Source organism: Scyliorhinus torazame, chromosome 14, assembly GCF_047496885.1.
Source record: "Scyliorhinus torazame isolate Kashiwa2021f chromosome 14, sScyTor2.1, whole genome shotgun sequence".
In the NCBI taxonomy this organism is placed as follows: domain Eukaryota; kingdom Metazoa; phylum Chordata; class Chondrichthyes; order Carcharhiniformes; family Scyliorhinidae; genus Scyliorhinus; species Scyliorhinus torazame.
In genome coordinates, this window is record NC_092720.1 from 190645514 (window position 1) to 190669987 (window position 24474).

At 48.0% G+C, this 24474-nt stretch overlaps 1 protein-coding gene across 6 annotated transcripts in view; it reads right to left on the bottom strand.

Annotated features, from left to right (window-relative positions):
• Window positions 1-24474, bottom strand: part of mgat1a (alpha-1,3-mannosyl-glycoprotein 2-beta-N-acetylglucosaminyltransferase a) — an 85821-nt gene that overhangs the window by 32815 nt on the left and 28532 nt on the right. Inside the window, exon 1 of one of the 6 annotated variants that reach the window (XM_072475356.1) lies at window positions 2322-2345. The exons of 4 other annotated variants lie outside the window; for them this stretch is intronic. The gene's annotated coding sequence lies outside the window, so the exon portion shown is untranslated. Of the gene's footprint in view, window positions 1-944; window positions 970-2321; window positions 2346-24474 lie in introns of those variants that run through there. One more of the 6 variants, XM_072475355.1, reaches the window with a different exon arrangement.

A 24474-nucleotide genomic window follows, 5' to 3' on the forward strand; every position in this document is an offset into this window, starting at 1 on the left:
GCAATGAGGTAGATCTTTTTCCCGACATAGTCGTGCAAATCTGTCACACTCTCTACCTGCTCCCCCCCGCCCCCCCGCCCCCCCCCCCCCCCCCCACTCCCAACCCCCAAAAGCTATGGATTCTGGTTCACTGAAACTTTCAAGGCTGCGATTGTTTCCTAACCCCAGATACCCTTCCCAAATAACAATCCATCAAAGGCGGGTAAACAGAGCTGGGGCACAGTCGAGCTGTGACCTAGCTGAAGGGCCGGACAGGCCAGAGGAGCTGAATGGCCTCCTGTTCCCATGGCCCACATGAATACCTAGGAAGCTTTGCTCTGTGTTTAACCCCACGCTATGCCCAACCTGGGAGAGTTTGATGGGTCTGTTCAGAGGGAACTTCTACTCTGTATCTAACCTGGGGTGCCGACAGAGGAGGCATCAACATTAAGGAGGAACTTGCGCGCGCACATGCAAGTGACAGGGATTAATAGGAATAAGTATAGAGACAGGAGCAAGGAGGGGGGACACCAGACTCAGCACACATGTGGTGATGGGATTAATAGATCCGAGAGCGGAGAGCACTGCAGTATGCCAATATCCGACCCAGTCATTTCACAGCAATCCTTCTCCTATCTGTAATTCATTTGACGAGTTCCTTTCTTGAACCACAATAACCAGTCCTCAACTGATGGTGCTCCTGATAACTGGTTTCACAAGGCAGGCAGATTTCAATCAACGACATTGCACAATCCAGGAACAGCTTGTACAGAAAGATAGGGGAAGTACAGGAAGGAGGGGGAGAAAACTGTAGCCTTCAAAGCTAGTAAATTTACGGGAATGTCTTCAGCAAACCCCACTTACAGAGCCTCACGTTTGGTGGTCGTGCCTTTGGCTCTCTCGACCCTAAGGTCCATAATTGTTCCGCTAAGCCTCTCCGCCCCTCACTTTCCTTCTCCCCTTACCTCTGGTAGCTCACAATAGACTGCCCATATATGCGTGGAGGTGGGGACAGAGAGAACTGTTCCAGGTTGATGGTTCGATCAGATACAGAAGCAGCTGCGGCAAGAAGAACGTGAGTCAGGAAGCTGGCGGAGGATGTCCCCAGGATCTTGAGCAGCAGCAATTACCGGCCTTCACTACGCGCCTTTCTGTTGACCTGGATCCCTCCCTCCGGCCTCTCCACCTGTTTGTCCGCATCTCCCACATGACAGCCCCAGGGCTTACCCATTGGGACTCACAAGCCCGTCTGACCCTCACCAATAATACTCACATCAGCCTAATGTTTCCACCTATCCGGGATTGGCCCTGGAGTCTCCAGGAATTATAGATTGATCCTCCAAGCCACTCCTGGGAGTACAAATACCGGGAGAAAAATCATAGGGCATTGAAATAAAATTAATTTTTATTCTCCATTAACTTTGAACACTTTTGTTTATTGGTTGCTGGAAATGGTGGAAAATTGCTACCTAACTGAGCTGGGTCATGGAAGGTTAGATGATCAAACGCACAACGAATATGTCCAACTAGTTTTGGAACCCCATGTCCATTCGACCATGACTGTCAGTACTCATGTCTGTCTGACCCTGCTCGTCAATATTCAAGCCTGTCTAACGTTGTTCACCAATACTCACATCTGTCTGACCCTCTTCACCAATAACTCTGTCTGACCCTGCTCACCATTACTCACGTCTGTCTGACCCTGCTATTCAATATTCACGTCTGTCTGACCCTGCTCACCAATACTCACGTCTGTCTGATCCCGCACACCAATACTCATGTCTGTCTGACCTTGCTATTCAATATTCACGTCTGTCTGGTGCTGCTCACCAATACTCACGTCTGTCTGACTCCTCACCAATAGTCACAGCTGTCTGGTGCTGCTCAATACTCATGTCTGTCTGACCCTGCTCACCAATACTCACGTCTGTCTGATCCCGCATGCCAATACTCACGTCTGTCTGATCCCGCACACCAATACTCACATCTGTCTGACCCTGCTCACCAATACTCACGTCTGTCTGATCCCGTACACCAATACTCACGTCTGTCTGACCCTGCGCACCAATATCCACGCCTGTCTGATCCCGCATACCAATACTCACGTCTGTCTGATCCCGCACACCAATACTCACATCTGTCTGACCCTGCTCACCAATACTCACGTCTGTCTAACCCTGCTCACCATTAGGCACATCTGTCTAACCCTGCTCACCATTAGGCACGCCTGTCTGACCCTGCTCTTCAATACGAACGTCTGTCTGACCCTGCCCACCCATTCTCACATCTGTCTGATCCTTCCCAATACTCATGGCTGACAGGCTCAGTGTCGCAGCACTCACCTGCCCATCCAGAGCTGGCCCAAACTTTACACAGACCGTAACTGCCCAGAACATCCCCTATTCAGCCGACAGGGCGTTGGCAATCACACAACCTCTGCTGGAGGTTGGGAGGGGGTGGGGGGAGAAGACTGATCCGCTGGTCTCTTTTAGTGTCATTCCAGTGAATCTTCTCATGGAAATGCAGTTGAAGAGCGAGTGCTGCCCTCGAATGGGGCCTCCAAGAGTGACTGGCCTCTCTGGCTGATCACAGCTGTTCTGCATCATTTCCCAACCCTTTCCCACTTCACCCAGGGACTAGCCAGCTGCTTCCCTTACGTTCATTCCAAAAACTCTGACTCATACAACTCCCAGTGTAGGCTCAGTACACCTCCCACAAGTCACTTGCAAACGTAGAGGTTCACAACACATGGAAACTTCTTGCAGGATATGTCACATTCGCCTCTCTGACAGGAAATGCACCCTGTAACAACAACATGTACTGACAGTCACTCCTTTCACACCCACCATTTCCTGCTGCAGCTTTGCATGCAATCGCAAGAGATGCAACTCCCACCCTTTCAATTTGGTACTCATTGCTCATGATGTGGTCTCCTCTACATCGGGGAGGCCAAACTGAAGACTATGTGGCTGCTTTGCAGGACGTTCAGTCCACAAACGGGACCGCCGACATGCAGTCACCTGTAAGTTTAGTTCTCCACCTGGTTCCTAACTATGCCCTAGCGGCCGAGGTTCTGCTGCAGTGTTCCAATGAAGCTCGGTGCAAGCAGCACCTCATCTTTCAACAGGGCACTTTTAAAATAATTCATTCATTTTTACAGGATGTGGCCTTCTCTGATTAGGCCAGCATTTATTGCCCATCCCTAATTGCCCTTAAGAAGGTGGTGGTGAGCTGCCTTCTTGAGCCGCTGCAGTCCATGAGATGTAGGTACACCCACCGCGCTGTTAGGGAGGGAATTCCAGGATTTTGACCCAGTGACAGTAAAGGATCGACGATATATTTCCAAGTCAGGATGGTGAGTAACTTGGAGGGGAACGTCCTGGTGGTGGTGCTCCCAGATAGCTGCTGCCCTCGTCCTTCTAGATGCTAGTGGGTTTGAAAGGTGCTCCCTAAGGAGCCTTCCTGCAGTGCATCTTGTAGGTGGCACGCACTGTTGCCACTGCGTGCCGGCAGTGAAGGGAGTGAATGTTTGTGGAAGGGATGCCAATCAAGCGGGCTGCTTTGACCTTGATGGTGTTAAGCTTGTTGAGTGCTGTTGGAGCTGCACTCATCCAGGCAGTGGAGAGTATTCCATCACACTCCTGACTTGTGCCTTGCAGGTGGTGGACAGGTTTTGGGGGCCAGGAGGTCAGTTACTCACAACAGGACCCCTAGCCTCTGACCTGCTCTTGCAGCCACAGTATTTTTATGGCTAGTCCAGTTCAGTTTCTGCCCAATGGTACGCCCAGGATGTTGATAGTGGGGTGCCTGGAACCAACACTGAATTCACCAATTTTAGATTGTAACCCATTGCTCCCATTTTGTGTTTTGTGTTTCTTCACTGGTTCATACTTTTGTTTTTATTCTCTCATTTCTCACTTATTTCCCAGACTTGCTTTTGGATGCCAGCGGTTCAGGGTCCTGCTATTCACACCTCTTCCAGACACATCTTTTGTTTCTGTTGGCCTTGATTCCTACCCCCTCCGCTCTAACTTTTCACAGTTCCGGTGATGGAAGATCACAGAGCTGAAACTTTAATGCTTGTTTCTCCCGAATCTGCTGAGCACTTCCAACACTTTCCTTTGTGATTTCAGCTTGCCAGCGCCCATAATACACTGCTTCAGTATCTACTAAACACCTCAGACACAATAAGACATCCCAAGCTGCTTCAGAGACACGCTAAAACAAAATATCAGGGCAATCTCATAACATGGAAACACCCAAGAGCAGGAGTAGGCCATTCGGCCCTGCTCTGCCATTCTATATGATCACGGCTGAGTCTCTATGCCGTATTCCTGCTTTCTCCCCATACTCCTTGATGCCATTAAAATATTTTAAAAATCTATCTCTTTCCTGAATGTATTCAGTGACTTCTGTGGCAGAGAATTCTATAGGTTCACCACCCTCTAAGTGAAGGCATTTTCCCTCATCTCAGCCCTCAATGGTCTATCCTGTAGGGAGAGTCCAGGACCAGGGGGGCACAGTCGAAGGATACTGGGTAAACCATTTAGGACTGAGATGAGGAGAAATTTCTTTACCCAGAGAATGGTGACTTTCAGGACTCAATCCTCGTTCAGCCGACAGCCATGTCTCCGTAATAGTGTCAGATCATATTTATTTACTTCAATGTGCACTAATAATTAATTTACGTTGTTATGAATGCTGCCTGCATTTACATACGGAGCTTTTAGTTTGTCTTTGTAACATTCAGTCTTGCCTATTGGTGTACTCTTAGATTATCTCTGTCCCTCCCTGCTATTCTATGACCCTAATTTCCCATATTGTTATTATGGTCTCCTGCCATGAATCCTGTCCTTGCTACATTGGCCTAAGTTAGAATAACCCCGCCCCCCCAGGCTCTCCTCGTCCCGTGTTATGCAACTCACAAAGACAGTCGCCCCAATATGGTTCAGGTGTAGGCCATCTCAACGGTACAGCCTCTGCTTTCTCCATTACGGATGCCAGGGCCCCACAAACCAGAACTCACTTTTCCCGCACCACTCTTTGAGCCATGCGTTCATTTCTCTTATCTTATTTGCCCTGTGAATCATTCAGCTCTTTTGACCACATTTGGACCAAGGCTGTGATGAGGTCAGGAGTAGAGTGGGCCTGGCGGAACCCAAGCTGAGCACAGTGAGAAGGTTATTGCTGTGTAAGTGCCGCTTCATAGCACTGTCGATAACATCTTCCGTCACCTTACTGGTGGAGCTGTAATTGACTGGATCATACTTGTCCTGCTTTTCATCCACAGGACATATCGAAGTAAGTTTCCACACTGTTGGATAAATGCAGTGTTGTAGCTATACTGGAACAGTCTGGCTAGGGGCACGGCTAGTTCAGGAAGTCTTCAGCATTATTGCCTGAATATTGTCAGGACTCATAGCCTTTTCAGTATCCAGTGCCTTCAGCTGTTTCTTGATATCACGTGGAGTGAATCAAATTGTCCTAAGACTGGCATCTGTGATGTCAGTGACTTCAAGAGGAAGCTGAGATGGATCCTCCACTTGTCACACATGCCTGAAGATGGTTGCAAATACCAGTGCCTTGTGTTTTGCAGTGAAGCACTGGCATCATTGAGGATGGGATATTGGTGGAGCTTCCTCCAACTGCTACTTGCTTAACTGTTCACCACCTTTCACAGGAGGATGTGGCAGGACTGTAGAGCTTTAATGTGATATGTTGATTGTGGGGTCATTTAGCTCCATCTATTATACATGCAAATAATCTTGTAGCTACACCAGATTTAAAAAAAAAAAATTTTACAGTACCCAATTCATTTTTTCCAATTAAGGGACAATTTAGCGTGGCCAATCCACCTACCCTGCACATCTTTTGGGTTGTGGGGGCGAAACCCCACACAGACACGGGGAGAATGTGCAAACTCCAGTAGCTTCACCAGATTGACACTTCATTTTTTGATATGCCTGGTGCTGCTCCTGGCATGTCCTCCTGCACTCTTCATCGAACCAGGGTTGATCCCCTAGTTTGGCGGTAATGGTGAAGTCGAGGATATGCTGGGCCATGAGGTTACACATTGTGGTGGAGTGCAATTCCGCTGCTGCTGCTGATGGCCAACAGCGCCTCATAGATGCCCAGTCTTGAGTTGCTAGATGTGTTCTAAAACTACCCTATATAGTACAGTGGCAGTGAAACATAACATGATGGAGGGTATGCTCAACGTGAAGAGGGACTTTGTCTCCACAAGGACTGTGCGGTGGTTACTCCCACCCATACCTTCATGGACAGATGCATTTGCGACATGTAGATTGTTGAGGATCAGGTCTCCTAGGTTTCCTCCCCCCTCTCCAGCAGCAATCGCTCCCAACTATATAACACTGAGCCCCTGCCTCTGCTGGGACAGGGTGTACATGAATGGTGCTGGTAGTGGCTGCCACGTTTCCTGTAAAGTAAGATTCTGACTACATCAGGCTGTTGCTTGACTAGTTTGTGGGACTACTTTCCTAATTTTGGCACAAGCCCCCACAGATGCTAGTAAGGAGAGCTTTACAGGGCAGGCAGGGCTGGGTGTGTCGCTGTCATTTCTGGTGCCTAAATCTATGCCAGGTGCCAGTCTGCTTTATTTCTTGTTTTTTTCATAAATTTAGAGTACCCAATTCATTTTTTCCAATTAAGGGGCAATTTCAAGTCGCCAATCCACCTACCCTGCACATCTTTGGGATGTGGGGACGAAAACCACCCAAACACGGGGAGGGCTTTATTTCTTTTTGACCTTTCTGTAGCGATTCCGTTCAATTGCATGCTTGCCAGACCACTTCAGTGGGCAGTTGCTAATCAACCACACTGACGGAGATAGGGGGGAGAGGGGGACAAGGCCATGGAAGGCTATGGAATTAGGATGGCAATTTTTAAAATGAGGCATTGCTGAACCGGGAGCTAGTGTATGTCAGCGAGTACAGGGTTGAAGGACTAACAGGATGTTGCGCGCATTAGAACATCTGCAGCGAGGACTGAACTCTAAGGATTCAGTCTTCCCAATATCTAGTTGGAGGACATTTTTGCTCGTCCAGTACTGGATGTTGGATAAAGAAGTCTGATAATATAGTGACATGAACTGAGCATTGAGTCTCACCATTAGCGCACCATGTGTTCTGAGCCTAGTGCGGGACTTGCATTTCGTTAGTGCCTTTCACAACTTCAGGACTTGCAATACCCGTGTTATGCTCCTCTTGCTCAATGTGGGAGCTCAGGGACATGGCTGATGTCCCTGACTCCTTCACATGCGGGAAGTGTGTCCAGCTGCAGCTCTTGTTAGACTGCATGACGGCTCTGGAGCTGCGGATGGACTCACTTTGGAGCATCTGCGATGCTGAGGAGGTCATGGATAGCACGCTTAGCGAATTGGTCACACCACAGATTAGGATTTCTGAGGGCGAAAGGGAATGGGTGACCAAAAGCAGAAAAAAAAGCACAAAGGCAGTGCAGGTGTCCCCTGCGGTCATCTCCCTCCAAAACAAGTATACCGTTTTGGATACTGTTGGGGGAGATGGCTCACCAGGGGAAGGCAGCAGTAGCCAGGTTCATGGCACCGTGGCTGGCTCTGCTGTACAGAAGGGCGGGAAAAAGAGTGGAACGGCTATAGTCATAGGGGATTCAATTGTAAGGGGAGTAGATAGGCGGTTCTGTGGTCGAAAACGGGACTCCCGAATGGTATGTTGCCTCCCAGGTGCACGGGTCAGGGATGTCTCAGATCGGCTGCAGAACATTCTGAAGGGGGAGGGTGAACAGCCAGTTGTCGTGGTGCTTATAGGCACCAGTGATATAGGTAAAAAAGGGAATGAGGTGCTACAAGCAGAATTTAGGGAGTTAGGAGCCAAGTTAAAAAAGTCGAACCTCAGAGGTAGTAATCTCAGGATTGCTACCAGTGCCACGTGGTAGTCAGAGTAGAAATGAAAAAATAGGCAGGATGAATGCGTGGCTTGAGAGATGATGCAGGAGGGAGGGGTTCAGATTTTTGGGACATTGGGACCAGTTCTGGGGGAGGTGGGACTACTACAAATTGGACGGTCTACACCTAGGCCGGACTGGAACCAATGTCCTTGGGGGTGCTTTTGCTAACGCTGTTGGGGAGGGTTTAAACTAATGTGGCAGGGGGATGGGAACCAAATGAGGAGGTTAGTGGACAGTGAGGAGGTAGTAACTAAAGCCTGTAAGGAACTAGATCATGAAGCGTGACTAAGGGGAAGAGTAGGCAGGGAGCAGATGATGAACGCAAAGGGACTGGTGGTCTGAGGTGCATTTGTTTTAATGCAAGAAGTGTAGTAGGTAAGGCAGATGAACTTAGGGCTTGGATTAGTACCTGGGAGTATGATGTTCTTGCTATTACGGAGACTTGGTTGAGGGAAGGGCATGATTAGCAACTAAATATCCCAGGATATTGATGCTTCAGGCGGGATAGAGAGGGAAGTAAAAGGGGTGGAGGAGTTGCATTACTGGTCAGAGAGGATATCACAGCTGTGCTGAAGGAGGGCACTATGGAGGACTCAAGCAGTGAGGCGATATGGGCAGAGCTCAGAAATAGGAAGGGTGCAGTAACAATGTTGGGGCTGTACGTACTACAGACCTGCCAACAGCGAGAGTGAGATAGAGGGAGAAATATGTAAACAGATTATGGAAAGATGTAGGAGCAACAAGGTGCTGGTGATAGGAGATTTAAATTTTCCCAACATTGACTGGGATACACTTACTGTTAGAGGTCTAGATGGAGCAGAATTTGTCAGGAGCATCCAGGAGGGTTTTCTAGAGCAGTATGTAAATAGTCCACCTCGCGAAGGGGCCATACTGGACCTGGTGTTGGGGAATGAGCCCGGCCAGGTGGTTGAAGTTTCAGTCGGGGATTACTTTGGGAATAGTGATCACAATTCCGTAAGTTTTAGAATACTCATGGACAAAGACGAGAGTGGTCCTAAAGGAAGAGTGCTAAATTGGGGGAAGGCCAACTGTACCAAAATTCGGCAGGAGCTGGGGAATGTGAATTGGGAGCAGCTGTTTGAAGGTAAATCCACATTTGATATGTGGGAGGCTTTTAAAGAGAGGTTGATTAGAGTGCAGGACAGACATGTCCCTGTGAAAATGAGGGATGGAAATGGCAAGATTAGGGAACAATGGATGATAGGTGAAATTGTGAGACGAGCTAAGAGGAAAAAGGAAGCTTACATAAGGTCTAGGCGACTGAAGACAGAAGAAGCTTTGGAAGAATATCAGGAATATAGGACCAATCTGAAACGAGGAATCAAGAGGACTAAAAGGGGTCATGAAATATCTTTAGCAAACAGGGTTAAGGAAAATACCAAAGCCTTTTATTCATATATGAGGAGCAAGAGGGTAACTAGAGAAAGGGATGGCCCATTCAAGGACAAAGAAGGAAAGTTATGCGTGGAGTCAGAGAAAATGGGTGAGATTCTTACGCGTACTTTGCATCGGTATTGACCGAGGAGAGGGACATGATGGATGTTGAGGTTAGGGATAGATGTTTGATTACTCTAGGTCAAGTCGGCATAAGGAGGGAGGATGTGTTGGGTATTCTAAAAGGCATTAAGGTAGACAAGTCCCCAGGTCCGGATGGGATCTATCCCAGGTTACTGAGGGAAGTGAGAGAGGAAATAGCTGGGGCCTTAACAGATATCTTTTGCAGCATCCTTGAACACGGGTGAGGTACCGGAGGACTGGAGAATTGCTGATGTTGTCTTGTTTAAGAAGGGTAGCAGGGATAATCCAGGTAATTATAGACCGGTGAGCCTGACGTCAGTGGTAGGGAAGCTGCTGGAGAAGATACTGAGGGATAGGATCTATTCCCATTTGGAAGAAAATGGGCTTATCCGTAATAGGCAACATGGTTTTGTGCAGGGAAGGTCATGTCTTACCAACTTAATAGAATTCTTTGAGGAAGTGACAAAGTTGATTGATGAGGGAAGGGCTGGAGATGTCATATACATGGACTTCAGTAAGGCATTTGATAATGTTGCCCATGGTAGGCTGATGGAGAAAGTGAAGTCTCATGGGGTCCAGGGTGTACTAGCTAGATGGATAAAGAACTGGCTGGGCAACAGGAAACAGTCTGTTAAATTGTAATCTACTTGGGTGCAGATCGCGCACTGCAGGAGAACAGTTCTGCATTGCCGGTTAGCGTTTCGATACGGGGAAGATTTGTTTTTTTAAAAATAAATTTAGAGTACCCAATTATTTTTTTTCCAATTAAGGGGCAATTTAACATGGCCAATCCACCTACCCTGCACATCTTTGGGTTGTGGGGTGAAACCCACGCAGACATCGAGAGAATGTGCAAACTCCACACGGACAGTGACCCAGGGCCGGGATTCGAACCCGGGTCCTCAGTGCCGTAGTCTCAGTGCTAACCACTGCACCATGTGCCGCCCCACAGGGAAGATTTGTGACAGTTTGCCAGCAGCACAAATGCACAGTCGGGACTGAATGGGACTCATTTATCAATTTGCTCGTTCAGAAGGTCTCGACCTGAAGACAGGTCCTGCTGATGCTTCACCCTGAACTGGTTTTGTGGCTGTTTTGTTTGGTCAGCGGTGGTTTACCATTGCCTCGCGCTCTCAGGAGCAGGACAACGAGGCAGGGACCACGTCCCCCTAAACCGGAAGGGGGATTGAATCCACGTTGTTGGCATTATTCTGAGCCACATGCTCGGCATTCAGCCAACTGGGCTAATAAGGCCTCCATTTTATCCTTCAATGACCAATATGTTTGTCTGTTGGTTCATCATCTGATCTGTTGTGATTATTTTACTTTCCATCTACCGAAGGAGAGGAGATTGGGCAACAAGTGAGTTAAGAGCTCTCTATTCCACCCTCATCGCCTCCGCTGTGACTCATTGGTAGCATTACTACCTCGGAGTCACAACAATGTGGGTTCGAGTCCAGCGCTGTGCACTTGAACCTATAATCTAAACCGCCACTCCAGTGCAGTACCGAGAGAGCACAATGCCGCCTGTCTCGACAGATGGTGTTGAGCTTCTTGAGTATTGTCGGAGCTGCACACACCCAGGCAAAGTGGAGTGTATTCCATCACACCCGCGACTTGTGCCTTGCAGATTGTTGAGGGACTTTGGGGAGTCAGGAGGTGAGTTACTCACCAAGAATTTCAAGCCTCTGACCTGTTCTGGTCACCACAATAGCTCTATGGCTAGTCCAGTTCGGTTTTTGGTCAATGGTAAATCCCAGGATGTTGATAGTGAAGGATTCAGCGATGGCAATGCCATTTAATGTCAAAGGAGAGATGATTAATTTCCCACTTATTGAAGATGGTCATTGCCTTGCACTTATGTGAATGTTACTTCTTACTTGTTAACACAAGTTGCCTGGATATTGTCCAGGTCTTGCTGCATATAGGAACAGAGTGCTTCAGTAAATGAGGAGTCGCGAATGGTGCTGAACATCCCCACTTCTGATCTTATGATGGGAGGAAGGTCATTGATGAAGCAGCTGAAAATGGTTGGGCATGGGACTCAGCCCTGAGGAGCTCCTGCAGTGATGTCCTGGGACTGAATGATTGACCTCCAACCATTACAACCATCTTCCTTTGTGGGGGTATCACTCCAGCCAGCGGAGAGTTTTCCTGACTCCCACTGATTCCAGTTTTGCTGGGACTCCTTGATGCCATACTAGGTCCAATGTGCCTTGTATTCAAGGGCAGTCACCCTCACCTCACTGGAGTTCAGCTCTTTTGTCCATTTTGAACATAGGCTGTGATGACGTTAGAAGCTGAGTGGTCCCAGTGGAACCCAAACCAAGCAGGTTATTGCTGAGTAAGTGCCTTTTTGACAGCGCTGTTGATGACCCCTTCCATCACTTTACTGATGATCAAGAGTAGACTGAAAGGATTGTAATTGCCCGGGGTTGATTTACTTGCTTTTAGTGGACCTGGGTAATTTTCCACATTGCTGGGTAGATGCCAGAGTTATAGCTGTTCTGGGACAGCTTTGCCCAGGGCACAGCTTGTTCAGGAGCACACGTTTTCACTTCTATTGCTGAAATGAGTCAACGCTCCTTAGCCTTTGCAGTATCCCGTGCCTTCAGCCATTTTTCAATATCATGCGGATGAATCCAATTGTCCGAAGACTGACATCAGTGATGCTGCGGACCTCTGGAGGTGACCGAGATGGATCATCAACCCGGCCCTTCTGGCTTTAGATTGTCGCAAATGCTTCAACCTTATCTTTTGTACTGATGGGCTGGGCTGTTCTACCATTGCGGATGGGGATATCTGTGGAATCTCCTCCTTGAGTTACCAAGATTGGTAGTTGTAGGATCGTTTAGCTTTGTCGATTGCATGCTACTTTTACTGTTTGGCACATAAGTAGTCCTGTGTGTTTGACCAGGACTACTTGACCAGGTTCACACTTCATTGTTACGTTTGTCTGATGTGACCTGAGCCCCCCTCCTGCACTTTTCATTGAACCAGGGTTGATCCCCTGGCTTGATGGCAATGGCAGAGTGGCCGAGCCATGAAGTTACTGATTGTAGGCGAGTACAAATATGCTGCTGCTCATGACACAAGGCACGTCATGAATGCCCAGATTTGAGTTGCTAGATTCCGTTCAAAAGTGGTATACAGTCAGGACGGAGTTGCTCTGGGAGTCCTCAACATCGACTCATGACGTTTCATAGCTTCAGGTTAAACATGGGCAAGGAAACCTTCTGCTGATTACTACGTACCGGCCGCCATCAACTGATGAAGCATTACTCCTCCATGATTATCACCACTTGCAGGAAGCACTGAGGGCGCAGAATAAACTCTAGGTGGGGACTTCAACGTCCATCACCAAGAGTGGCTCGGTAGCATCACCACAGGCCGGCTGGCCGGGTCCTAAAGGATATAGCTGCTAGACTGGGACTGTAGCAGGTGGTGAGGGAACCAACAAGAGGGAACAACATACTTGACTTCATCCTGACCAACCTGCCTGCTGCAGATGTATCTTTCCATGAAAGTATCGGTAGAAGTGAACCACCGCACAGTCCTTATGGAGACAAAGTCCCCTCTTCACATTGAGGGTACCCTCCATCGTGTTGTGCTAATCGGGATAGACTTCAAACAGATCTAGCAACTCAAAACTGGGCATCCATGAGGTGCTGTGGGCCATCAGCAGCAGAATTGTATTCAACCACAATCTGCAATCTGATGGCCCGACATATCCCCCACTCTACCATTACCCCCAAGTCAGGGGATCGCCTTGGTTGAATGAAGAGTGCAGGAGAGCATGCCAAGAGCAACACCATACATACTGAAATAGAGGTGTCAACCTGGTGAAGCTACAACATAGGACTACTTGTGTGATAAACAGCAAGCAATAGACAGAGCTGAGCGATTCCACAATGAACGCTTCAGATCTAAGCTCTGTAGTCCTGTCACACCCAGCCGTGAATGGTGGTGGACAATTAAACAACTCACTGGTGGAGGAGGCTCCACAAATATCCCCAGCCTCAATGATGGAGGAGCCCAGCACATATATGCAAAAGATAAGGCTGAGGCATTCGCAACAATCTTCAGCCAGATGTGCCGAGTGGATGATCCTTCTCGGTCTCCTCCGGAGGTCCCCAGCATCACAGATGTCAGTCTTCAGCCAATACGATTCAATCCACGTGATATCAAGAATTGGCTGAAGGCGGGATGGCCTGTGGAGCAATGGTTATCACTGGGACGACGGCATGAGGACCAAGGTTCGAATCCCGGCTCTGGGTCACTGTCCGTGTGGAGTGTGCACATTCTCCCCGTGTTTGCGTGGGTTTCACCCCCACATCCCAAAGATGTGCAGGGTAGGTGGATTGGCCACGCTAAATTGCCCCATAATTGGAAAAAATGAATTGGGTACTCTAAATTTATTTTAAAAAAGAATTGGCTGAAGACACTGGATACTGTAAAGGCTATGGGCCCTGACAATATTCTGGCAATAATACGGAAGACTTGTGCTCCAAAACTTGCCGCACCCCTAGCCAAGCTGTCCCAGTACAGCTACAACACTGGCATCTGCCCGGCAATGTGGAAAGTTGCCCAGGTGTGTCCTTGTCATGGGAGTGTATCTTTAAGAAATGCGTATTTATCAAATAGCTGCAGTGATGTCATTGTGTGGGTGGAGCTGTAATGTGATTCTGTCTTTTACTTTCGTTTTGAGCTGGGAGCTGCAGTGTGTCTCAGTTTTGGTTTCAGTTGAAAGCTGTATTCAGACTACAAGTATGTTGGAGTCTCTCTCTCTCCAGATCACTGAATAATTTAAAAGTGATATCTGGGGCACGATTCTCTGCTCCCGCGCAGTTTCAGAGAATCGCCTGGGTCGCCAAATTTTCCTGCGACGCCGGTCCGACCCCCTCCCGCGATTCACGGAAGCGGCCAGATCGGCATAATCGCGTTTTGCGCGGCGCGGTCCAGTGAATCGCCCGAGACAGCCAAAATGGCGATTCACCGGTACCCCCGCGATTCTCAGTGCCGGATGGGCCGAGCGGCCTGCCCAAAAAGGCGGGTTCCTCCCGGCGCTGTCCACACCTGGTCGCTGCCGGCGGGAACAGCGTGGGAACGCTGGGGGGGCGGCCTGCTGGGGTGGGGGGGGGGGGGGAGATCCTGCACCGGGGGGGGGCTCAAATGGGGTCTGGCCCGTGATCAGTGCCCACCGATCGTCGGGCCGGCCTCTCTGAAGGAGGACCTCCTTTCTAGATCCGTCGGACATCCTCTTGCGGGGCGGACTCGGGGAGGACGGCAACCACGCATGCTCGGGTTGGCGCCAGTTATGCGGTGCTGGCCGCGTCATGTATGCGCCGCTGCCTTTACGCGGCGCCAAGGCCATGGCGCGCGTAAATGACGTGGCGCCGCTCTTAGACCATTTTCGGACCCTGAATCGGTCGGGATAGGGGCCGTTTCGCGCCGTCGTGAACCTAGACGGCATTCACGACGGCGCGAACACTCTGTCTCCATTTCAGAGAATCACGCCCCTGCTTTCTGGAGAGATTTCAAACCTGCTGTCTTTGTTAAAAAGGTGTTTCAACTTATAGATGTTGTTAGGAAAGTTATTAAGGGTTACCTGTAGAGTATTGTATCTGTGGGGATTATCGGAGTTGGTAGTTGATAAACTGTTTACTGTGTGTTTATAAAGTGTTAACTGAATTCATAGAATAAACATTGTTTTGTTTTAAAAATACTTTTAGATCTCTGTTGCATCACACCTGTAAAGTGGGCCCTTGTGCTCCCCATAACCAAAATCTATTAAACATTGTGGGTCAGGTGAACTCCATGATATACTTTGGTGTTCTCTAAACCCTGGCCCATAATAGTCCTGTACACAAGAAAAAGGACAAATCCAGCTCAGCCTATTACCGCCCTATCAGTCTACTCTCCATCATCAGCAAAGTGATGGAAGGAGTCATTAACAGTGCTATCAAGTGGCACTTACTCGGCAATAACCTGTTCACGGACGCTCAGTTTGGTTCCTCCAGGGTAACCCAGCTCCTGACGTCATTAGAGCCTTGATTCAAACATGGACAAAACAGCTGAATGTCAGAGGTGACGTGAGAGTGACTGGCCTTGACATCAAGGCAGCATTTGACCGAGTATGGCATCAAGGAGCCCCAGCTAAACTGGACTCAATGGGAATCAGGGGAAAACTCTCCGCTGGCTGGAGTCACACCTGATAAAAAGGAAGATGGTTGTGTGGTTGGAGGTCATCATCTCAGTTTCGGGCAGCACGGTGGCGCAGTGGGTTAGCCCTGTTGCCTCACGCCGCCGAGGATCCCGGCTCTGGGTCACTGTCCCGTGTGGAGTTTGCACATTCTTCCCGTGTCTGTGTGGGTTTCACCCCCACAACCCAAAGATGTGCAGGGTCGGTGGATTGGCCACCCTAAATTCCCCCTTAATTGGAAAAAATGAATTGGGTACTCTAAATTTTAAAAAAAAGAAATCATCTCAGCTTCAGGACATCACTGCAGCAGTTCCTCAGGGCAGTATGGTAGCACAGTGGTTAGCACTATGGCTTCACAGCGCCAGGGTCCCAGGTTCGATTCCCGGCTTGGGTCACTATCTGTACGGAGTCTGCACGTTATCCCCATGACTGCGTGGGTTTCCTCCGGGTGTTCAGATTTCCTCCCACAAGTCCTGAAAGACGTGCTATTAGGTAATTTGGACATTCTGAATCCTCCCTCTGTGTATCTGAACAGGCGCCGGAATGTGGCGACTAGGGGCTTTTCACAGTAACTTCACTGCAGCGTTAATGTAAGCCTACTTGTGACAATAAAGATTATTATTATTATTATAGTGCCCTAGGCCCAACCATCTTCAGCTGCTTCATAAATGACTTCCCTTCCATCATATGTTCAGAAGTGGGGATGTTAGGGGCAGTACGGTGACACAGTGGTTAGCACTGGGACTATGGCACTGAGGACCCGGGTTTGAATCCCGACCCTGGGTCACTGTCCGTATGATTTCACCTCCACAACCCAAAAAGATGTGCAGGTTAGGTGGATTGGCCATGCTAAATTGCCCCTTAATTGGTTAAAAAAATAATTGAGTACTCTAAATTTTTTTTTTTTTTTAAAAAGCACCATTCTCGACTCCTCAGATAATGAAGCAGTCTGTGTCCAAATGCAGCAAGACCTGGACAATATCCAGGCTTGGGCTGACAAGTGGCAAGTACTATTCACGCTGAACATTGCCAGGCAATGACCATTGCCGACAAGAGTGGATCTATCCACAACCCCTTGACATTCAATGGCATTACCATTGCTGAATCCCCAACAATCATCATCCTGGGGGTTACTATTGATCAGAAACTGAACTGGACCAGCCTTATTAATACGGCGGCTACCACAGCAGGTCAAAGGCTAGGAATCCTGCAACAAGTAACTCACCTCCTAGGGTAGCACGTGGCACAGTGGGTTAGCACTGCTGCCTCCCAGCGCCGAGGTCCCAGGTTCGATCCCGGGTCACTGTCCATGTGGAGTTTGCACATTCTCCGTGTTTGCGTGGGTTTCGCCCCCACAACCCAAAGATGTGCAGGGCAGGCGGATTGGCCACACTAAATTGCCCCTTAATTGGAAAAAATGAATTGGGTAACTCTAAATTTATTTTTAAAAAGTAACTCACCTCCTGACCTCTCCAAAGCCTGTCCACTATCTACACCGACGAACAGTGGCAGCCTTGTGTACCATCTACAAGGTGCACTGCAGTAACTTGCCGAGTGTCGTTAGACAGCACTTTCCAAACCCACGACCAGGACCACCTAGAAGGACAAGAGCAGCAGGTACCTGGGAACCCCACCACCACTCCCTCCAAGTCACTCACCAGCCTGACTTGGAAATATTGTCACTGGGACAAAATCCTGGAACTCCCTCCCTAACAGCACAGTGGGTGTAGCCACATCACACAGACTGCAGCGGTTCAAGAAGACAGCTTCCACCGCCTTCTGATGGGCATTTAGAATGGGTAATAAATGCTGGCCTAACTAGCAATGCCAACATCTGTAAAACATGATTATTTTTTAAAAATTCATCAAATTTAACATGGTGAATAGTCGCATATAACACAAGGGGTGGTTTCCTCAATGTGAAGACCGAAGTTTGACTCCTCAAGGTTTGTACAGTGGTCACTCTTACAAATACACTCATGGACAGATGCAGTTGCAACATGTAGATTGGTAAGGACGAGTTAAAATAGGTGTTTCTCTCATGTTTCCTCACCACCTGCCAGTACCCAGTTTGGCAGCTATATCCTTTTGAACCCGGTCAGGTTAGTAGTGGTGTTATCAAGGTCCCCTTGGTGACAGACATTGAAGTCCCCCACCCAGAGTATATTCTGTGCCCTTGACACCCGCAGTGCTTCTTCCAAAAGGTGTTCAACATGGAGGAGTATTGACTCACCTGAGTACTGACTGAGCTAGGAGTGCGGTTTGGGTGGGGTGTGGCAGTACGTGGTCCTCAGCAGACGTTCCTTGCCCATGTTTGATCTGCTACCATGAGATGTCCTTCTTTATCTTAATTTCTGTTTTGTCATGAGATGTCAGGGATGAGTATAGGGTTGATGTTCGGAACTCGCACGGGAACTTACCATCGCCTGTGGTGTGTCTGTCCTGTTGGTGAGACAGGACATGCCCAGGAATGCTGACAGTGGCGTCTGGAGCGTTATCGAGAAGGTATGATTCTGAGTATAACGATGTCAGGCTGCGACTTGACTAGTTTGTGAGACAGCTCTAGCCCCCAGATGTTTGCAAGAAGGACTTTGCAGAGTCAACAGGGATGGGTCTGCCGTCTCCTGCGCCTTGGTCGCTGGCAGATGTTCTGTCCAGTTTAATTTCTTTCTGTAGACTTTGTAGAGCTTTGATACAGCTGAGTGGCTCGCCAGGTCATTTCAGAGGGCATTGAGGAGTCACTCACGCTGCTGTGGGTCTACAGTCCCATATAGACCAAGCCAGGTAAAGGGCATTAGTGAACCACATGGGTTTTGACAATAATCGACAATGGTTTCATGGTCACGTGTAAATCCCCTTTTTTTGTCCCTAATCAGCTCTACATATTAACACTTTTTTTTAACCATTTATATGCCGAGAGAACACTTTGGAATTCCCTTTCATGTTGGCTGCCAGTCTCTTTCATTTAAAAATTTAGAGTACCCAATTCTTTTTCTCCCAAGGGGCAATTTAGCGTGGCCAATCCACCTACCGTACACATCTTTGGGTTGTGGGGGTGAGACCCACGCAGACACAGGGATCAAACCCGGGTCCTCAGCTACGTGAGGCAGCAGTGCTAACCACTGAGCCACCGTGTCATCCAGCCAGTCTCTTTTCATACTGCTTGTTTGCTTCTCTTAGCTGCTTTTTCACCCCCCCCCCCCCCTCCTCTGAACCTGGTTCTGAAAAGTATTCTCTGCCTGACCATTGGTCACTGGCACACTTTTTCTTCTTTATCTTAATTTTTGTTTTGTCACCCAGGAATCACAGAACAATACAGCGCAGAAGAGGCCCTTCAGCCCATCGAGTCTGCACCAAGCTCTGGCTTGGTTTTTCTTACCTTTCCCTGTCGAGAGAGTTTACCTCGACTGTCCCCGAACTTCTTTCAAGGCAGCCCATTGTTCAGCTCGCATTTGTGCTGCCAGTCATTAGCTCCACTCTATTTGGCCCAGATCTGTTCTTACCCTTACAGGAGTTGGCCTTTCCCCCAGTTAACTATTCTTGCTCAGGATTGCTCTTTGTCCTTTTTCATCTCCAGCCTAACCCTTACGGTATCATTATCATCGACCCCAAAAATGTTCTCCTACTGACACTGAGCCCACATAGCACTATTTTGAAGCGCACCCCCCCCCCAGTTGCGTCTCCGATAGCTATACCATAACCAACATCAGTGAAAGAGATTAACGTCCGTTACTGCTGTCAGAGGGAGTGTGCTCTCCTTCCTGACACATTTCCCACATGGCAAGTCTGACTATGGATAAAAAGAAGATCATTGGCCATAAAAGGCTTTGGAGGATTAGGAGGTCGAGCAACGTGATATGAAATGTGAATTTCCTCGTTATTCATCACGTTGAATAATGCAAAACCTAAGGCATATACCCAACACAAGAGCCTAACACTTAAACAAAGCTCTGAGCAGAGTGTTTCACTGCAGAGAAACACTGGTTCCATCAGCCATATTCCCAGTTGCAGTGTCTGTGACAGTCTATGCCAAAGGTGACAAACAGTGGAAGAACACGAGTGGTTTCGAAACAAGTGTGCAGACACAGGGCCAATACCATACCCAGTCACACACACCAACACAGAACAAATACATGCCCAGTGTCACACACACCAACACAGAACCAAAAACATACCAATGTCACATACACCAACACAGGACCATAGATACATATAAGATAGGAGCTGGAAGAGGCCTTTTGGCCCTTGGAGCCTGCTCCGCCATTCATCACGATCATGGCTGATCATCCAACTCAACAGCTTAATCCTGCTTTCTCCCCATAGCCTTTGATCCCATTCTCCCCAAGCGCTATATCTAGCTGCCTCTTGAATATATTCAAAGTTTTAGCATCAACTACTTCCTGTGGTAATGAATTCCACAGGCTCACCACTCTGTGTGTGAAGAAATGTCTCCTTAGCTCTGTCTGAAATGGTTTACCCTGAATCCTCAGGCTGTGATCCCTGGTTCTGGACACACCTATCATTGGTAACATCTTCCCTGCATCTACCCTGTCCAGTCCTGTTAGAATTTTATAAGTCTCTATGAGATCCCCCCTCGTTCTTCAGAACTCCTGCGAGAACAATCCCAACCTAGTCAATCTCTCCTCATATGACAGTCCTGTCATCCCTGGAATCAGTCTGGTAAACCTTCGCTGCAGCCCCTCGAGAGCAAAAACATCCTTCCTCAGAGAAGGAGACCAAAACTGCACACAATACTCCAAGTGTGGCCTCACCAAGGCCCTGTACAATTGCAGCAACACATCCCTGCTTCTATACTCGAAACCTTTTGCAATGAAGGCCAACATACCATTCGCCTTCTTTACCGCCTGCTGCACCTGCATGCTTACCTTCAGTGAATGGTGCACAAGGACACCCAGGTCCCGCTGCACACTCCCCTCTACCAAGGCAGGCCAGCAGCACGGTTTGATTCCCGTAACAGCCTCCCCGAACAGGCGCCGGAATGTGGCGAATAGGGGCTTTTCACAGTAACTTCATTTGAAGCCTACTTGTGACAATAAGCGATTTTCATTTCATTTCATTTCATTTACAACCATTGAGATAGTAATCTGCCTTCCTGTTTTTGCTTCCAAAATGAATAACCTCACACTTATCCAAATTATACTGCATCTGCCATTGGTTTGCCCAATCGCCCAACCTGCCCAGATCTTACTGTTGGAACCCTGCATTCTCGTCACAATTCACCCTCCCACCTAATTTGGTACCATCTGCAAACATGAGATGTTGCATTTTGTTCCATTGTCCAAATCAATGATATATATTGTGAAAAGCTGGGGTCTCAGCACTGATCCTTGTGGTACCCCACTGGTTACTGCCTACCAATTTGAAAAGGACCCATTAATCCCTACTCTTTGCTTCCTCCCTGCCAGCAAGTTTTCTATCCATCTCAATACATTTCCCCCAATCCCATGCGCTTTAATTTTGCACAATTAGCTCTTACGCGGGACTTTGTCAAACGCCTTCTGAAAGTCCATAGATACAACGAAATGACCAAAAACATACCCACAGTCACACACACCAACACAGGGACAGAAAGATACCAAGAGTCACACGCATCAACACAGAACCAAAAACATACCCAGTGTCGCACAGACTAACACAGAACGAAAACATACCCAGTGTCTCACACACCAACACTGGACCAGAAACATACCCAGTATCCCACACACCAACACAGAACCAAAATCACACCCACTGTCGCACACACCAACACAGAACCAAAATCACACCCACTGTCTCACACACCAACACTGGACCAGAAACATACCCAGTGTCCCACACATCAACACAGAACCAAAATCACACCCACTGTCGCACACACCAACACTGGACTAAAAACATACCCAGTGTCTCACACACCAACACAGAACCAAAAACATACCCAGTATCTCACACACACACACACCAACACAGGACCAAAACATACCCAGTGTCACACACGCACACCAACACAAGGACAAAACATACCAAAAACATACCCAGTGTCTCACACACCAACACAGGACCAAAAACATACCAAGTGTCACACACACCAACATAGAACCAAAACATACCCAGTGTCACACACACCAACACAGGATGAAAAACATACCCAGTGTCTCACACACCAACACAGAACCAAAAACATACCCAGTGTCACACACACCAACACAGGACCAAAAACATACCCACTGTCTCACACAAAACAGGACCAAAAACACACCCAGTGTCTCACACACCAACACAGAAACAAAAACATACCCAATGTCTCACACAACACACAGAACTAAAACATACCCAGGGTCACGCGCAACACACAGAACCAAAAACATACCCAGTGTCTCACATACAGCAACACAGGACCAAAACACACCCAGTGTCACCCACACCAACACAGGAACAAAAACATACCCAGTGTCTCTCACACACCAACACAGAACCAATAACATACCCAGTGTCACAAACACCAACACGGGACCAAAGGGTACCCAGTGTCTCACACACACACACAAACACAAGACCAAAACATACCCAGTGTCACACACAACACAGAACCAAAAACATACCCAGTGTCACACACACACAGAACCAAAAACATACCCAGTGTCACACACCCACCAACACAGAACCAAAAACATACCCAGTGTCACTCACAACACACAGAACCAAAAACATACCCAGTTTCTCACACACACCAACACAGGACCAAAACATACCCAGTGTCACACACACACAAAGGACTAAAAACATACCCAGTTACACAGACCAACACAGGACCAAAAACATATGCAGAGTCACACACAGCAACACAGAACCAAAATCATACCCAGTGTCTCACACACACCAACACAGGACCAAAACATACCCAGTGTCACACACACACACCAACACAGGACCAAAAACGTACCCAGTGTCATACACACACCAACACAGGACCAAAACATACCCAGTGTCACACACACACACACACACACACAGAACCAAAAACATACCCAGTGTCACACACACACCAACACAGAACCAAAAACATACCCAGTGTCACACACAACACACAGAACCAAAAACATACCCAGTTTCTCACACACACCAACACAGGACCAAAACATACCCAGTGTCACACACACACAAAGGACTAAAAACATACCCAGTTACACAGACCAACACAGGACCAAAAACATACGCAGTGTCACACACAGCAACACAGAACCAAAAACATACCCAGTGTCACACACACCAACACAGGACCAAAATCATATCCAGTGTCTCACACACACCAACACAGAACCAAAACATACCCAGTGTCACACAGAACCAAAAACATACCCAGCATCATGCACACACAGAACCAAAAACATACCCAGTGTCACACACACATAACTAAAACCATACCCAGTGTCACACACACCAACACAGAACCAAATACATACCCAGTGTCACACACACACACACACCAACACAAGAGCAAAAACATACCCAGTGTCACACACACACCAACACAGAACAAAAATCATACCCAGTGTCACACACACACACCAACACAGGACCAAAACATACCCAGTGTCACACACAACAACCAACACAGGACCAAAAACGTACCCAGTGTCACACACACACCAACACAGGACCAAAACATACCCAGTGTCTCACACACCGACACAGAACCAAAAACATACCCAGTGTCACACACACACACCAACACAGGACCAAAACATACCCAGTGTCACACAGAACCAAAAACATACCCAGCATCATGCACACACAGAACCAAAAACATACCCAGTGTCACACACACATAACTAAAACCATACCCAGTGTCACACACACCAACACAGAACCAAATACATACCCAGTGTCACACACACACACACACCAACACAAGAGCAAAAACATACCCAGTGTCACACACACACCAACACAGAACCAAAATCATACCCAGTGTCACACACACACACCAACACAGGACCAAAACATAACCAGTGTCACACACACCAACACAGAACCAAATACATACCCAGTGTCACACACACACCAACACAGAACCAAATACATACCCAGTGTCACACACACCAACACAGAACCAAAAACATACCCACAGTCACACACACCAACACAGAACCAAAAACATACCCAGTGTCACACACCCACCAACACAGAACCAAAAACATACCCAGTGTCACTCACAACACACAGAACCAAAAACATACCCAGTTTCTCACACACACCAACACAGGACCAAAACATACCCAGTGTCTCACACACACACAAAGGACTAAAAACATACCCAGTTACACAGACCAACACAGGACCAAAAACATATGCAGTGTCACACACAGCAACACAGAACCAAAATCATACCCAGTGTCTCACACACACCAACACAGAACCAAAAACATACCCACAGTCACACACACCAACACAGGACCAAAACATACCCAGTGTCACACACACACACCAACACAGGACCAAAAACGTACCCAGTGTCATACACACACCAACACAGGACCAAAACATACCCAGTGTCACACACACACACAGAACCAAAAACATACCCAGTGTCACACACACACCAACACAGAACCAAAAACATACCCAGTGTCACACACAACACACAGAACCAAAAACATACCCAGTTTCTCACACACACCAACACAGGACCAAAACATACCCAGTGTCACACACACACAAAGGACTAAAAACATACCCAGTTACACAGACCAACACAGGACCAAAAACATACGCAGTGTCACACACAGCAACACAGAACCAAAAAC